Source organism: Phoca vitulina, unplaced genomic scaffold (assembly GCF_004348235.1).
Source record: "Phoca vitulina isolate PV1807 unplaced genomic scaffold, GSC_HSeal_1.0 scaffold19, whole genome shotgun sequence".
NCBI lineage: Eukaryota > Metazoa > Chordata > Mammalia > Carnivora > Phocidae > Phoca > Phoca vitulina.
The window spans coordinates 21,104,715-21,121,926 of NW_022589722.1; the positions used below are offsets into that span (position 1 = coordinate 21,104,715).

General features: G+C 46.2%; 1 protein-coding gene across 5 annotated transcripts in view; it reads right to left on the reverse strand.

Moving 5' to 3' along the window:
* The window catches only part of LARGE1 (LARGE xylosyl- and glucuronyltransferase 1), a 522,066-nt gene that overhangs the window by 80,877 nt on the left and 423,977 nt on the right, over nt 1-17,212 (reverse strand). The gene's annotated exons all lie outside the window — the stretch shown is intronic.

A 17,212-nucleotide genomic window follows, 5' to 3' on the forward strand; every position in this document is an offset into this window, starting at 1 on the left:
CCCCCTCCCCTCTAGAACCCTCAGTTTGTTTTTCAGAGTCCATCGTCTCTCATGGTTCTTCTCCCCCTCCGATTTCCCCCCCTTCATTCTTCCCCTGATATGAGGAATTCTTAATCTCAGGAATCAAACTGAGGGTTGCTGGAGTAGGGGTGGGGTGGGAGGGATGGGGTGGCTGGGAGATAGACACTGGGGAGGGTATGTGCTATGGTGAGTGCTGTGAATTGTGCAAGACTGTTGAATCACAGATCTGTACCTCTGAAACAAATAATGCAATATATGTTAAGAAAAAAATAAAAGAAGATAGCAGGAGGGGAAGAATGAAGGGGGGGAAATCGGAGGGGGAGACGAACCATGAGAGACGATGGACTCTGAAAAACAAACTGAGGGTTCTAGAGGGGAGGGGGTTGGGAGGATGGGTTAGCCTGGTGATGGGTATTGAGGAGGGCACGTTCTGCATGGAGCACTGGGTGTTATGCACAAACAATGAATCATGGAACACTATATCGAAAACTAATGATGTAATGTATGGGGATTAACATAACAATAAAAAAAATTAAAAAAAAAAATAAAAAAAAACCCAAAAAACTAATGATGTAATGTATGGTGATTAACATAACAATAAAAAATTTAAAAAAAAAGACGGTTAAAAGGGTACATTTACGCCATGCATATTTTACCACACTCATTTTAAAAAGAGCCTAATATTGCACCTGATATGTACTACATTCCCTGTAAGCATTAGGTTCTTCCCTATGTTTTTTTTTTTTTTCCCCCAGAAATATGACAACCAACCAGGTTTAGCTGATGGAAGGTGTTTGCACAATCTGCGCCGTTTATCTTTATAGATAAAAAGCAGCTCCCCTGCAATTTTATTCTAGGTAAGTCTGGCCAATTGGCTTTGCATTTATTGACAAGAAATAGGAGCTTGTTGCAGTGTCCCTGATTTCCAAGGTCTTCTCTGGTCCCCACAGCCAACACGGATGTAAACTACAGTGAAGGCAGTGCTGACGCTGGTCTTGAAGATGAGCTCCATTTTTGTTTTGTTTTGTTAGTTTTCATGGGGAGGGACCTGGGTCCATGGGGGGCTGTGTAGCGAGAGAAACTGTCACTGTACACCCTTCTGTTACTTTTTTAAAATGTAAAAAAAAAAAACAAAAAAACCCAAAATTTATTACTCAGGCAAAAATTAACTAGTGAAAGTCTAAAAAGAAAAGCAGATTTTGGCTTTGCTGGATGACTCAGAAGCATGTCCACCCCCAGGTCAGTTGGAGCATGCAGAGAATGCCCAGAGCAGGGAACATGAGCAGCCAAGAGAATTTCCCTGCAGGCCACTGCAGTTAATTTGGGGGATGGAATTGTAGCACCCATGGGCCCCCAAATCAATCCTGCTCAGGATGCTTAGTGGAGAAAGTGGAGAAAACTCCAGGAAGCTGACGAATGATCTTAGTTGATACCTAGTACATACGTCGCTAACATTTTTGGAAAGAACCCGATTCCCCAAATCACACATAAATGTCAACTCTGAGACTTTTTTAAACCCGATTCCAGTGGCACATATTTGGAGTAAAAATAAAGTCACCGTCTCATCCAAGGTGTTTGGTCTGGTAAAGCTGAAATAAAAAAATATACATGGTAATGGTAAGCATGGGGTAAAATACACGGATCTGAACTCATAAGTCAATCGTAAGTCAAAAGGTCAAATTACCTCTTTTGCATACCTCCTTTGTGGTGTGCTAGGTTTTGCACACGTCTTTTCACTTAACGCTCACAAGATCATTACAGGCTAGATGTCGTCATCCTTATTTTACAGGTGGGGAAACTGAGGGGCTAAGTCAGACACTTGAACAATTCTCAGTATCAGAGAGGCTATAGCAGATTTGAACTCAGATCTGCCTGGCTCCAAAGCCAGTGCATCTTCATCTACACCACACAGACCGGAGCCCCAGCACTGGAGCCCTGTGACTCAGGCCAAGACTTTTTCCTTTTGTGACTTTTGGTTTCTGTATGTGTAAAATGAGAAAAATGGTACTTGCCCTGTGCAACTCAGAAAGCGGTTATGCCCCCTAGTGGTAGGCTAGCAAAGGTTTGACTACAAGCTCTCCAGGGGAAAAAACTGAGACTGGATTGGTAGCACTTGCTGATTCCCATGGTGTAAATACTCCCAACATGGCTGATTTCAAGCTACCAATGTGATGTCACCGGACACCCAGTTGGGAAGAAATGTGCCCAATCGACACCCCCCAACCCCCCACCCCCGAGTCAGTGCAAATTGCTCTAGCACACCACTGAAAGTGTTCATGGAAGCAGTTTTAAAAATAGTGAAATTCACCATAAGCATAGTACTTGCTTCTTTTGGGGAGAAAGAAAAGAAAAATCTACAAAGTTGCAAACCAAGAGAAAACAGTGACAGATTCAAAAAATCGATTCCAGTCACACACGTAAAAGAATGTCCTTAAATCTTACTGCAGAAACTAAATTTAATTAGGTTGGAGAGATGCTCTCATATACAGAGAAAATGGGGAGGGGTGGAAGCCATAAACAGTGATGGAAGATATTAATGCACATTCTGACGTCTCTAGAGGTGTCGCTAGATCTATCAGTCTCAGGGGACTGAACTGAGAATTGATGCTTTTAAATGGTGTTAAGACTTGGCAAGTCCTCTGTGGCCAATGGGATCCCACCCTGTGTGCCAGACTTGTTGAAATAGAGGCGGGTGTCTAGAACAGAAGCCTAAATGCAGAAATGTGGGGTTATTCTCCTGGTTCCCCACCCTTTTCCGTTGTTTGATGTTAATTTTTAAAAGCATGAACCCTTTCAAACCAACAGAAAAGTCTTGAAACTAAAATGACAAATACCCACCACCCCAGTTTCATAAATGCAAGTAATGTATTGCCACACTTGCTGTGAGTAATACAACATGATGGATAAATCAAAAGCTCCTTCATCTTACTCGGGCTCTCCCTTTCCCAAGGGTAACCACTACCCCAAGGGGGCTGGGTTTCACTTCCACGCATGCGTTCATAGTTTTATTCTCTATGCATGTATTAATCAACAATCTATGGGGCTTTGTCTCAGAGTGCCTACCTTCCATTCTCATTTCCCCTTTCACCCAATGTTATGTCTTTTAAGACTTAAAAGCATGTGAAAATTTCAATATCTAGTCTATTCTTTGCCATCACTTCACTCATTGTATAAACAGACCACACGTTATTTATGTATTTCCCGAATGAATGACATTTTGGCTGCTTCCTATGTTTCTCCTATTATAAGCAATGCTGCAATACACATCCTAATCCCGATTTGTTGGGCACACGTCTGAGAGCTTAGCTGGGGTGGTCTAGCCTCCAAAGCTGTACAAGGATTACTGTGTTGACGGTGCTGCTTGCCCTGAAACATCTCGAACTTCTCCATCTTCCTCCTCTCTTACATTCAGACCATCATGGGTCCTATGGATTCTACATGTAAATCGGCTTTTGCACCTCTTCCTTTCCTGACTCATTCAGTAGTTATTTATTGGGCATCTATGTGGTGCAAACAACTGAAATAGACTTGTGCGTGTTATTTGTCTCTACCTTTCCCAATTTCATGGGCTTCATTCAAAATATTAATTCAACATATATTAACTGGATGGAGAACATTCAGTCTTGGCCGGCCCATCTGTGGAAGACACGCAAACCATCATAATTCAAGTGGACACTAAGGATGTGCCCTGCTTATTAAGGGAATGCAGGAGGGAGGCCTCAGTCAGCCAGGATCCAGGGCGAGGATCAGGCCAGGCAGACAAGGCGGGGACGTCTGTAGAGACATAGACAAAGGCAGAGCGGCAGGACGGGGCGTGCAGGAACTGGAGTGTGTGATGGTGGGGTGGCTTAAATAGAGTGCTTTGGGGCAAATATCAGGAGGTGACCCCAAGCAAGTGAGCAGGGAATGTGTCAGGAAGGGCTCGTACCTGTGCAAAAGAGATGCTTTCCAAGCACTTTCGCGTCATTTCTTACACAGAAAATGATATCCTTCTAACTTGCTTGTGGCTGGAAGGGCTGATGCAGGGGTCTGGCTGCCCCAGGCCCCATTCACAGCTGAAGGGATCACTATTTTGGCACATCTGTCCCCCACGTGTGCCACACTGGATGGAAAGTCCTGCTCAGGGCACCTGGGAGCTGGTGAAGGATTTGAGCAAGGAGTGACCACAACTGAATCTGTTTCGGAAAAGCCAACCTAAAATGTTGCTCTATCAGGCTCAGAAGCCTCGTGTATCTTAGGTAGTCTAAAGAACAAGCTGTAATTCCTTAGCTGGGCACACCAAGCCCATCTTGCCACGATTTACCGTTTTCCCTTCCAACAGACTATTCCTTCCAGCAAAACTGGCACGATGGCACTTTGCCACTTAACTACCTCTTTCTTTGCAAACTTGACAAGCCCACATGCAGTTTTAGAATCCCAGAATGTTTACTAAATGTACTACTGTCCATTCCCTGATTCAATCAGAATCCAAAACAAAACAAAACAAATTCATGTTAACAAAGCTTATGAACTCCACCGTCAGCTTCTGTATTCAAGAGCTTCCATGTTTATCCTCTTCTGACTCCACAATATCCTTAGAAAGGAGAGAGGCTGGTCATTATTATCACTTTTGGACAGATGTGGGAAGTGAGGTGCTAAGAAGTAAGGTGACTGTCCAATGTCATGGTTATTGCTTCTCACAGCCCCATCTGGGAAAGGGTCTTCATCCTATAATGTTAGAACTAATGAAGACTGCATCATCCTCCCTGTCAGTAGAATCTATGGGATATATGTCTCAGTGCCTTTTTCTTTTTTTTTTTTTTAAGATTTTAAGTGATCTATACACCCAACGTGGGGCTCGAACTTACAACCCCAAGACCAAGATTCGCATGCTCCACTGACTGAGCCAGTCAGGCGCCCCGTCTCGAAGTTTTGAAGGACTGCCTCATGTGTAAACATGAATGCCAAACGTGTACTTGGCCAATGCAGGCCAGCATGAGCTCATGGGAATCAGGGCTCCCAGGACCTACCACCTGGCCAGATGCGAGCTTCTCTTGACGTGTCAAAATGAACCAAGGGGCCCCTGTCTGGTCTCTAATCATGGGGCCTGCATTCAGAAGTTATTTCTTCTATAATTCATTTACAGGTGTGTTTTGAGCACCTCCTATTATTCACTGGGATAGCTGGTGACTTAGCTGCTCTTAGGGAGCAAGGCCTAATGGGGAAGGGAGATGGGTAACCAAGAAAATGCAAACACTGTGACAGATACGAGATGAGGTAAGAAGCATGGCAGCCAGTACCGGGAAACAGACTGTGATGTGAGTGTGGAGGGAAGCATTAGGGAAAAGCTTCCTGAAATAAATGGTGTCCAACCTGAAAGCTAAAGGATGCAGAGGGTCACCTACGTGAAGGTCAGGCCAGACAGGCGCGTCCCTTCCGGGCTGTGAATGCCTATCAGGCAGCAAATATATTCCACCCACGTTTGAACAGAAGACCTTAAAAGGTAATGACCCATTTCCCCCTCTTCGCCCAAAAGATGAAAATTAAAAAGTGGCCACATAAAATTGTCTATCATGGGTGAAAACATTTGTCTTTGCTCATAAATCTGTAATTAACCACAGGTTATTCGTACAATAAATATCCCCATATCCTCGCGCTGAGGCTGCAGAATGGATTCTGGGAACACAGGTGTTTCTGTAACTATCACGGAAGAGGAAGCTGTATGTAGAAACCCCAAGTTTTTCCAAGTGGACTTGAAAACAGAAGCTCTGGGTTTGAGTCCTGACATTATCTCTTACCATCAATATCTCTTGAGAAAAGTCACCGGGATTCTGAGCCCCAGTTCCTTCTCTGTAATTTGGGGACAATCCTACATTAACTCCAACATGGTTATGTAGACTTTATTTTTATTTTTTTTTAAAGATTTTATTTATTTATATGACAGAGAGAGAGCAAGAGAGCACTAGCAGGGGGAGCAGCAGAGGGAGAAGCAGGATCCCCGCTGAGCAGGGAGCCCAATGCAGGACTTGATCCCAGGACCCTGGAACCATGACCTGAGCCAAAGGCAGACGCCCAACTGACTGAGCGACCCAGGCACCCCAACTATGAGGACTTTAAAAAAAAAGTGTATCTTTAAAAGTATCTGGTATATGCCATGATCTATTCTTTCCTACCTCAAAGTAAAAATCCCACAATATTAAGAAGTATCTAGAACTACGGTATGCACAGTGCTCAATATGGCTGAACTGAGAAATAATAATTGATAATATATATGCATACCCAGTAATTCACCTGGCAGCCTGAATTCACGCGTCTTTCTAAAAATCTTTAAAATCCCCTTGTGTGTGGAATGCCCCGGACACTTAAAAATTCTGAAGTATCTGCAAGCCCATATTCCTTCTTAGTCTTCTCTCAAATAGGCAGCTTATGGTGTCACAACCAGCACGATTAGGAGGTCCCTCGGGGTTTCTTAACTGATATGACCCACAAGAAGAAAAAACATAAAAAAGGAAAGAAAATCTAGCACAAGCAAAATTATGTGCAACAAGGATGTTCCTAAGCAGCTAAGGAGTCTGCACACACTGTTAAATATAATCACACAGATATGCACAAATGAGAGAATCTGCCCGTTTCTTCAAAGGTTAGGAGTTTGCTCACAGATTGTACAAGAGCCGAAAAACAACATTTATGAGAGAAACATAACTCTGTTTACTGACCTCCCTCCTATGGTGCTGGGGGGATACCTAATTAATGATGGTAAAGGCCTTTGAAAATAGGAAGTGGTACATAAAAACTTATAAATAACAGTTACAGAAACTATACATTTCCTCATTAAGGTGTCTAATTATCACTCGCTCTACTTGCGTTAATTCCCACTAGAATGAGTACAAATTATGTGCACGCATGCGATGTGGGAGCAAGCTTTTTAAGTGACTACGGGTTAAAATGATGCAAATGGGCTCCTTCTGAAATTGGACCCTTTCGAGCTCCAACAACACAGATTTGGCTTTGCAATGCTTGCCCTGAGTCAGACTCTGACACTAAGCTCTCCTGCTGCCAGCGGTTGCTGGTGCCAAAAAAAGCTGGACTTTGGCCTTTGCCTGGCATTCGCTGCTGCATGATCCACCCATTTCCATCCTTGCTGCTGGGCGTCTGGGAGCCTGGGGTGAGCCCTTCGCCCTGGAGGTCAGCACTCTGCACACAGGCAGCATGCTTTCGATGTGACAGGGACTCCCAATGGAGCTGGCTGGGAGGCATGGGGCCGGCAGGGCTTTCCCTCCAGCTGTTGTGCTATACTTCAATAAAAAATGGAAATAAATTACTAACAAACATAAAAAAAAAAAAAAAGAAGAAGATAGCAGGAGGGGAAGAACGAAGGGGGGGACTTGGGGGGGGGAGATGAACCATGAGAGACGATGGACTCTGAAAAAGAAACTGAGGGTTCTAGAGGGGAGGGGGGTGGGTGGATGGGTTAGCTGGGTGGCGGGTATTAAGGAGGGCACGTATTGCATGGAGCACTGGGTGCTGTGCACAAACAATGAATCATGGAACACTACATCAAAAACGAATGATGTAATGTATGGTGATTAACATAACATAATAATAAAAAAAATGTAAAAAAAAAAAATCAAAGGCTTCTCCTGTGAACATCTGGTCCAGCGGGTAGGGCATTTCATCTGCGGATCAGAGGGCATTGTTTTTGTTTTCCAAACTGAATATGTAACAATACCTCGGGAGCCAAGATGGCAGGGAGAGAAAGGTGGGTGTCTATGGAGAGAGGAGGGAGAAAAGAATGCTTTTGAAGATGAGCCAGATGCTGGCTCTTAAGAACGGGACCGCAAGAAAGAGAAGAGATGAAAGACGGCGACAGTGTTGGTAACAGACACCATTTCTCAAGCAACTACTAGACAGAGGGGCTTTAAAGGCCCTCCAAGTCTCAGGACAAACCTGCAAGGTGGATGGGGTAATCCCCATCTTACAGATGAAGAGACGAGGCTCATGCATAGCTAGTGAGGGACAAAAGCAGTCTCACTCTCCAATCTGTGGCCTTTCAACCATGCCACGCTGCCTCCTCGCAGGTCCTGGCAGACCTTAAAAGGTCATGACCCATTTCCCCCTTTTCTCCCAAAAAATGAAAATTAAAAAGTGGTCACATAAAATAGTCTAGCATGGGTGAAAACTGTGTGTGTGCATGTGTCCTTGTATATGCTCGTGACTAGATACGGTGAGACCTCATTGCATCAGTGGCCTCAAGCCCAAATAAGTCAGGTAGCTCTTGGAAAAACGGAAGTACATGCTTGAAGGACTGTGTGAAGACCACAGGACATTACCGGTTTGCTTGTGTGAAACCTTATGGGGAGAACCAAGTGATACATGAGGCCAGGAAAGGGAGGGCTTCCGCACAGGGTGGGGCCTGATCGGGTCCACGAGGGCACGGGTGAGCGGCTGCAGCCAAGAGAGATGGCAATCAGCCCAGTGTTTCAGAGCTGACATGTCATCTCTCGTTCCCGTGGGGTGTGGAGACCCTCTTCCCTCTGCGTCTGTCTGAGCCGGCTCAGCAAGGTCCTCCGCACATCCTACCACCTCCTGTGGGCATTTCTTAGCATTATGCAAGCCTTCTGTTTTCGAGGAAGTCTACCACTGTTTCTTTCCGTACTACATGCTTCCATTCTTCGGTCAAGCTAAAGAGTATGGCTTGAATCCGCTTGGTCAATGCAGACCCCATGCTTCCTTAGTTCAGGAGGAGAAACGGAGCTACGTGCCTCCTTCAGATGAGATCAGAGCAGGTTTCAGATTAAACCTCTGTTCCTGAACTCGCAGTGACCACACGCACACTAAACCACAGTGTGTTACACACATGTGTGGGAAATAGGGTTAAGTCAGTAAATTAAGTTTAGGACATGGTGGCTTTAAACAGTGCTGGCTGTATCAGTGTGCACGGCGAAATCTCGAAGGGGGCTACTGCATCCAACATTTCCCAGATTTATTTACCAGGACCTCTTCTCCCCTTTCCCCCAGGAATCTGTAGGATATTGCTTTTCCTTCAACTCTGAGTCTGCGCTAGCTCCTGTCTGCATTTTCTTGGCTCTCTACCTGCACGATAAGGGCCAACACATGAAGATACAAATCTGTTTCCCTAGTCCTTCAGCGTTTCCTGTGGTTTTGCTGGTTTGAACCAGAGAAACAAAGCCTGGAGTGGGCACTGCGCGTACTTCTATCCCAGTGGCCCTGGGGACCGTGTGGGCTTTCATCCCGGAAACATTCATAAAAATGACCCTCGAAATCGCCACTTTCCTCTCTCCCACTTTGAAGCGCTAGGGCTCTCTTCTCATGTGTGACCCAACAGAAGGTGAGTTTATTAAAAACCACTTAATTTAAAATCCCCTGCTGATTTTACCTGGGACTCACTTTTGATCATATAAATTAAAAGCTTCTACTTTTTGTGTTTTAAATCTTTTCCTTTCCGAAAGCTCTTGAGCAGAGAGAGAGAGAAGAAACGGAAATCCTCCCACCTGAAGCCCTGAATTTGCTGGGATTTTTGAAAGTGAGCACGGATGGGGGACAAAGGGCCGCTCAGACCTTGTAAAAGGTTGGTGGTCCTTCACTCACTCACTCATCCCTTCAATTAGTATTTATCAAGCAACTTCCATGCCAGACATATAGAGATGGACAACACAAGTGGTCCCCGCACGCCCGATTCGGGAGGTGCTGTGGGCTCTCAAACAGAGGGAGGTGTGTTCTGGGCAGGCAGGCTTGGCTCAAAAATATATCTGTCCCTGGACAGAAGGTATTTGGCTGAGGCTGTGATATGGCTAAGAACGTGAAGGGTTTGGTGGCTGGTGAACATCTCTTAAGCAAGATTCGCAGAGCATTTTTATTTTTGTGATTTTATAGGAAGCTTTTAATTGAAGTGTACTATACATTCCGAAAAGGGCAGAGATCCTAAGTGCACAGCCTGATGAATTTTCACCAAGTCGACTCACTGCTGTAACTAGAGCCGAGGCCAGGAAACAGAACATCACTGACAGACCACCATGCCCCTTACAACCACACACATAACCGTTATCTTGCCATTATCCCAAATTCTGACATCCTGGTGTAGTTTTATCAGTTTCTGAATTTTATATACCCTTTTGATGACTGGCCTTTTGGCTCAAAACAATGCCTGAGAAATGCAGTCACATTACTGCATGTAGGAGTTTGCCCCCCTAATGCTATCTAATAACCTATAATATGAATGAACTCATCCTTATTGTATATTACATTGACGATGGACATTGGGGTTTTTTCAGTTGTGAAAGTTCTAACCATCCTTGATCATGTCTCTTGGCATCGTACGTATGAATTTCTGGGTCATGGGGAGTACATATGTTCAGCCCAAGCAGATCCTGCAAAGTGGTTCCTCCTATTTACACCCCCACTCCTACTGCGTGAGAGTTCTAACTGATCCACATTCCCACAAATAACTTCCACAGATAAGCGCCTGCCTCTTTGTGTTTTCAACCTTGTGGTAGATACTTAGTGGTATCACATTATGGATTGTAATTTGCATTTTTTAATGACTAATGAAGCTCAACACCTTTTCAGATGTTCACTGCCCATGCGGGTACCCTCTTTCAGGAACTTCCCGTTCAAATTTGTGTTCATTTTTTGTTGTTGTTGTTGGATTGCTTGTCTTTTCCTTGCTGCTCTGCAGAAGTTCTTGATCTACTTCCCTGCCCACTTTGTTTTGGAGATAGACCTGACATGTAACATTGTGTAAGTCTGAGGGGTACAATGCGTTGGTTTGATACAGTTATATATCACAATATAATCGCTACAGCAGCATTAGCTAATTCCTCCTTCCTGTCACATAAAATTATGTCTTTTTTTACTGCCCACTTTTATTTATTTATTTAAAGAGTTTCTTATTATTTGTTTTAGATAGAGAGCACAAGCGGGAGGGGCAGAGGGAGAGGGAGTGAGAATCTCAAGCTGACTCCACACTGAGTGTGGAGCCCAACCTCACGACCCTGAGATCATGACCTGAGCCGAAACCAACAGTCAGATGCTTAACCAACTGCACCACGCAGGCGCCCCTCTCTGCCCACTTTCAAAGCAAAGGACTGTGGATCCTGAAGCTGACTGAAGCTGATTGCTTGTCCAGTTCTGCTCTGACAGACCCACTGCTCAAAGCTGGCTGGACTTCCCTGGGTGGGCAGTGCTCCCTCTCCACGTTGCTAGTTTTGTGGAATCAAAGAATATTAAGCTAGAATAAACCTCATAAGGTTATCAAATCCAAGCCCCCACCCCCATCCTCATCTTTCTGAGGAAACTGAGTCTCAGAAAGCCTAAGTGGCTGGCTCAGAGTGAACTAACTAGCACAAACTAAACAACACTTGAGGCTCCCCAGGACCCCCACCTTTCCCCTGGGCTTTCTCTTTGTCCCCTGCTCCCCACTTCTCTCTAACCAATCTCTTTAAACCCCTCCTAGTTTCCCTTGGTCCTTCTAGACTCCTGGGCCAAAATGACAGGGGATAATTCCTGGTCAAAGGCACAGACCCTAGGAGATGCTATATGTAGGTCTCCTTAACCAGAGAGCGCTTTGCAAATAACAAGCAGAGGAAAAGCACTGTTATGGGTTAAATTGAGTCTCCCGAAAAAGGTATGTCCGAGTCCTACCCCCTTACCTGTGAATAGGACCTTGTTGGGAAATAGGGTCTCTGCAGATATATCAAGTTAAGATGAGCCACACTAAATAGGGATGCGCCCAGATAGTCCAATGATAAGAAGATGCCCTGATAAGAAGACACGGTAACAGTTCCAGAGGGAAGAGCATGTGAAGACCGGGCAGATACTGGAGTGACAGAGCCACAGCCAAGGACTGCCTGATGCTGACAGATCTGGAAGAGGCAGGGAGGGACGGTCCTCGAGAAACTCAGGAGGGAGCATGGCCCCGCCAAGACCTTGGTTTGGATTTTGAGTGTTAGAACCATTAAAGAATAAACTGGAAGCCACGCAGTCTGTGGCACTTCGTTACGGCAGCCCGAGGAAACGGACACAGCGCCCAGACCCCAAATCCACTCGACTCCCGAGTGCCCTGAGCTGTTGTCTTAGGCCAAACCTATTACTGCCATTTTCCAGATAATCATTAAATTGTAGAAGGTAAGTGATTTTGCCCATTTTAGACAGCAAGTGATAAGAAAAACCCAAGGCAGAAACCATGCTTGCTACTCTGTGGTTTTAGCTTTCCTGCCACGCAGAAAACCCATCAGGAGATGGAATGTCTTATCGGACCAGCTCTGAGTCGAGACAGCCCTTCATGGCCAGGCCACCAGACAGCGGGAGACGACAAATACTGAACAGAGACATTCTGACCATGCCCAGGCCACTTTCCTCACGGTGGTTATTAAAGACTCTCCAGCCTAGCTCCGCCAGCAAGGAGAAAGTATTTTCTGGAGCTCCCTATGGGAAAGAATAGAGAGAGTCCAAGAGATGGGTCTTAAAATTACCTGTGAACTAAATGCAGCATATTACGATGCTTAGAAAAGCCAGAGGTAGATACAAGACCCGAGGGCAGCACCACAGAGCCTGCCTGGGGGGTTCGGAGCCCCAAGACATTTCAGCAGGTACAGAAAAATAATTATTCTCTGAATAGAAGTCAGACCTGCTGACCAGCTCGTTGGCATGGAGATTTTATTTTTTTACCAATAATGAACGTGCCTCTCCCTACCAGTCTGACTCCCCACTGCACAAGAGGCTATCCCATTTGCTTACCAAGAAGGGCGAGACAACGTGGATGGCCGAGCAACTCTGACCGGCCGGATGCTGTGTGCTACAGCCCGGCTGAATGCTGAGCTAATGGGCCACAGGAAGGGTAAGACGCTTTTTTGCAATTTGAACTTCAACAAAGTGTGTCCACGTGGAAGGGTGCACTGTGCATCTCTTCATGATGCACTTGTTTGCATGCTCGAAGAAAACGCGGAGACTACACAAGAACCAGTGAGGTAGGCAGGGCCCACAGCCGCCTTTCTTCACTCTCCTCTCTCCACTTGGGAAGTGGAAAGAAGTAGCACTTCCAGAGTGTTCCTTACGTGCCCAGTGGCGTGGTCTCCAGCTGTCCACTCCGGCTCCACTCTCTGCCCTTCTCTGCACCCCGAGCAACGCTTTTCTACAGACAGGATTACCTGGCATCCCTGGTGGCTGGTTCCTGGCTGGAAGCATCAGCCACAGGCTGGACTGGAGGGTGGTAGGAAAGAGAGGGTGTCTGCTTCCCAGGTACTCCCCGGTTTGGGCGGTGTTCCCGACGGGGCCTGTGTCCCCTCCTGCCACTGAGAGCTGACCCACTCTCACTGCGTTTGGGTAGCATTCTCTCTTCCCTTTGCTCCCTGTGAGGGCCTGAAATGTGTCCCCCCCCGCCCAATTCATATGGTGAGGTCCTAACCCACAGGGCCTTGGAATGTGAACGGATATGGAGAGAAGATCTTTAATGCGGTGTTAAGTGAAAATAAGATCATCAGGCTGGGCCCTGACCCAGGATGACTGGTGTCCTTATAAGATGAGGAAATTTGGAGAGGTACAGAGAGTCGGCCCAAACACACAGAGAAGACGGTCACTGCAGGCCAGGGAGAAAGGCCTCAGAAGAAACCAACCCTGTGGACACCTTGATCATTGACTTCTAGCCTCCAGAATTGTAAGAAAACATATTTCTGCTAAGCCAACTAACTGTGGTACTTTGTGATGGCAGCCCTGAGAAACGAACACACATCTCTTGGTCCAGAAGTGGTAACAGCTCGCTGCTTCTGCAAGTCTCTGGTGCCTCAGCATCCCTACTGATGCCTTCAGTGCTGTCCACTCACCCCAGAAACAGTCCCTTCACTGGAACACTTTAAATCACCCGATGAGACCCTATTACATGTATATTAGAATCATTTAATCCCCTGGACTGCTCCATGCAACGGGGATGATTCTGCTCAGCTTGCAAATAAGGAAACTGAGGCTCAGAGAGGTCATACAGCTAGTGAGTGGCAAGGTTGTGATCTCAACCGAGGTCTCTCTAACGCCAAGGGCACGGCGTGCTGACTCTGGTAGACCTGCAGCGTGCGGAATGAAAGAGCCATCTCCCAGAATCAGAGGCCCATGGAGTGGGAAGGACCCTTGGACAACATCTAGAGCAATCTCTTCATTTTATAGATGAGGAAAGCAAAGCTCAGAGAACTGAGCTCAGTGGCCTAAGATCAGGAAGCTTGTGTAAGTGACAGAAGTAGGGCTTGAGTGTAAGGCTCTTGACTCCAGCTTTGGTACTTTCTGTTGCTTTTCCAACCGGAAGCAACAACTCTCAAGCCTCCTACTCGGATTACCTGGGGACTTCAGTGTAAGGATGAACAGTAAGGGTCCCAGCATCAATCCACAGGTTAGCTCCATGCTTATTAGCTCAGCTATGTGACTTGGGGCAAGCAGAGTGACTTCATTACTGCTCTGTGGCTCAGTGTACTCTTTTGTAAAATGGGTATTCATAATGACTCTTAGGACTATTGTCCTAAAACACTTGGCACAGTGACTAACACACAGGGTAGTCTTCATTAAATAATGAGCTATTGTTATTACCTGGGGTAGACCCAAGCTAAGTTCTTCCTACTGACCTGTGAGCAATGGATTCACTGCCCAGAAGTTGAATGATAATAAATGATAACACTGATAACTCACAAGGGTGCCTGAGCCCACTACCAGACCCCTACCAGGCTCCAGGAGCCATGCTAGGCATGCCCATTACTTCCACTCCTATAACATCCCAGAAAAGTTGGAAGTAACTAAGAAGTGAATAAGTAAGAACCCGGAGTCAAACCTAGTTTTGTCTGGCTCCCAAAGCCATGTGTTTCCCAGGACAGTTGTCAATGAGATGAAGTTGGACATGCCTCGTAAGCAAACTGGCTGCCGAAAAGCCCCCCACAACCCAGTCTATGCCTGTGACTTTAAGACCCACAGTCATCAGGTACAGAAAAATCACTGTACATGCTTTGTACTACACACCATGAGCTCCCGAGGGCAGCCGGGTATCCGACTGCACCCTGGGTTCCAACAGTCTGCGACACACAGCAGGTCTGCCCAAGACAAGTATAATGATCTGCCTTAGCGTTGCGCTGAACTCTGGAGAGTTGCATTTCAACCAGCACAGTGCCTAGAGCAGAGGACGGGCCACATATGGCCCCTCTGTTAATGTGAACCCCTGTCACACTGAAGCCGACTTCGAGGGAGCGTTTCAACGCCCGAGTGGCAGTTCCATCTCCTTATTTCTTAGCACAACCACACGTCTAGAGAAGGATCTGGGTTTGGCCAGGCATTGGCAGTGTAGCCCTATAAAGACGGGAGGGTCTGAGATGCAGGTTAATTCTGTTTTCCATATTAGCTGGGGCACGTTCGCTTATTTCTGTAAACTTCTCTTTACTAGTCTGTAAAATGGTTTATGGTGATATTATTTTTTCATTGAACCGCTGTCTGTTGAGAGTCTCTATACCCGAACCCATTCTGAAAACGGAAGCCTCTGTCCTCACGGAGCCTCTATGCCGAGAGAAAAGACAAGAAGCGAGGCTGAACATACCATGTGCTGTCTGATGACAACAACAAAGCAGGATGGGAGATCAGGAGCGCTTGGGAGGGTTCCAGAATCTGCTGAAATTTTAAATGGATGGTCGGCAAAGGCTTCTCTTCAGAAGGTGATATTTAAGCAAAGACCTGCAGGGGGCCAGGGAGCATGCCAGGCCGATATGGGGGAAGCAATCAGGCAGAAGCAGCTACAAGTGCAAAGGCCCTGAGCAAGCTGATCTACTACGGAAACAGCGAGGAGTGCTTGCCTCCCGGGCTGCTGTAATAGTTAAACAAGATAATAATCCATTCCAAGTATTACATTCATAACAAGTGCCCAAGAAATGTGAGCCAGGACTATTAACATTATTCCCATGGGCACACAAAGGCCCATGTCAACTGCAAAGCGACTCCAGCAGGCACAAGGCCATGGTAACCCTTTGGGGTGTGAACCCGTGCTAACAAATGAGCCTATCTGTTCTCCACCAGCCTGATGTGGGCAAACCCACAGGCCATCCCTTCACCAGAGAGGATTTCCTATAAACTAGATTAGCGGGGTACGCACTGGATGCTGGGGAGAAAGAAGAGAGAACTTAATTCAGCCTTGTTGTGGTGTTGGTCATTTAAAAAGGAGGTGCAGAATTACCCCGGTCCGAGCTTTCAGGCGAGAGTGATAAATGTCCTTCCCTTGATAACGTTTCCAGCATTCAATAAAACAGAAAGAAGGAAGGAGGGCATTATCCTCCTAAGGATCTACTTAATGCCAGGTGAAATTTCTCCCCGGAAGCGAATTTCTGCTTTTGTTAAGTGGGGGAAGGGGACGTGTAGTAAAAGCTGTGCCTGTGAGCGATTATCCGGGGTGATGCTTAGTAATCAGAGATAACCAAGGAGGATCACGGGCGCATGAACTCCCTCTTGGGAGAATGGGGATCAGCGTGTATGTGGATTTTTTTTTTTTTTTAAGATTTTATTTATTTATTTGACAGAGAGAAACACAGCGAGAGAGGGAACACAAGCAGGGGGAGAGGGAGAAGCAGGCTTCCCGCTGAGCAGGGAGCCCGATGTGGGACTCGATCCCAGGACCCTGGGATCATGACCTGAGCTGAAGGCAGACACTTAACGACTGAGCCACCCAGGCGCCCCAGCGTGTGTGGCTTTTAAGGGCATGCAGTCATCCTAAGCTATGCTTCCAGAGACACTGAAATTTGAATTTCATGTAATTTTTATGTGCCACAAAATGTACTCGTCTTTTTTCATTTCTTTTCCCTCAGTTATTTAAAAATGTAAAAAACCACTGCTAGGTGGAGACAAACCAAAACAGGTGGTAGCTAGATTGGGCAGGAATCACTCCCTGCTGTACACAGTTAAACATCAGGAAGATACTAAGTAGACAGAGTAAGATTAAGAAATAACTGTTTCCTCAGTATATTTGCCTGGCCACTCCAATTTAATCCTAGGCTTGCTGAAGACAAGGGCCGTGTTTTCTTCTTCTTTGGTTGCCTCCGTGGAGCACAGCTGAGGATGAGCTTGTCTGCACCATGCCGGGCGCCTGGGCAGTGCTGGATATACGTGAGCCCCATAAGCAGGGCCTGCCTCAGTGCAAGAGCGAAGTCCTCTAAGAGACAGGCGACTTCTCTTGGATAACTGTCTG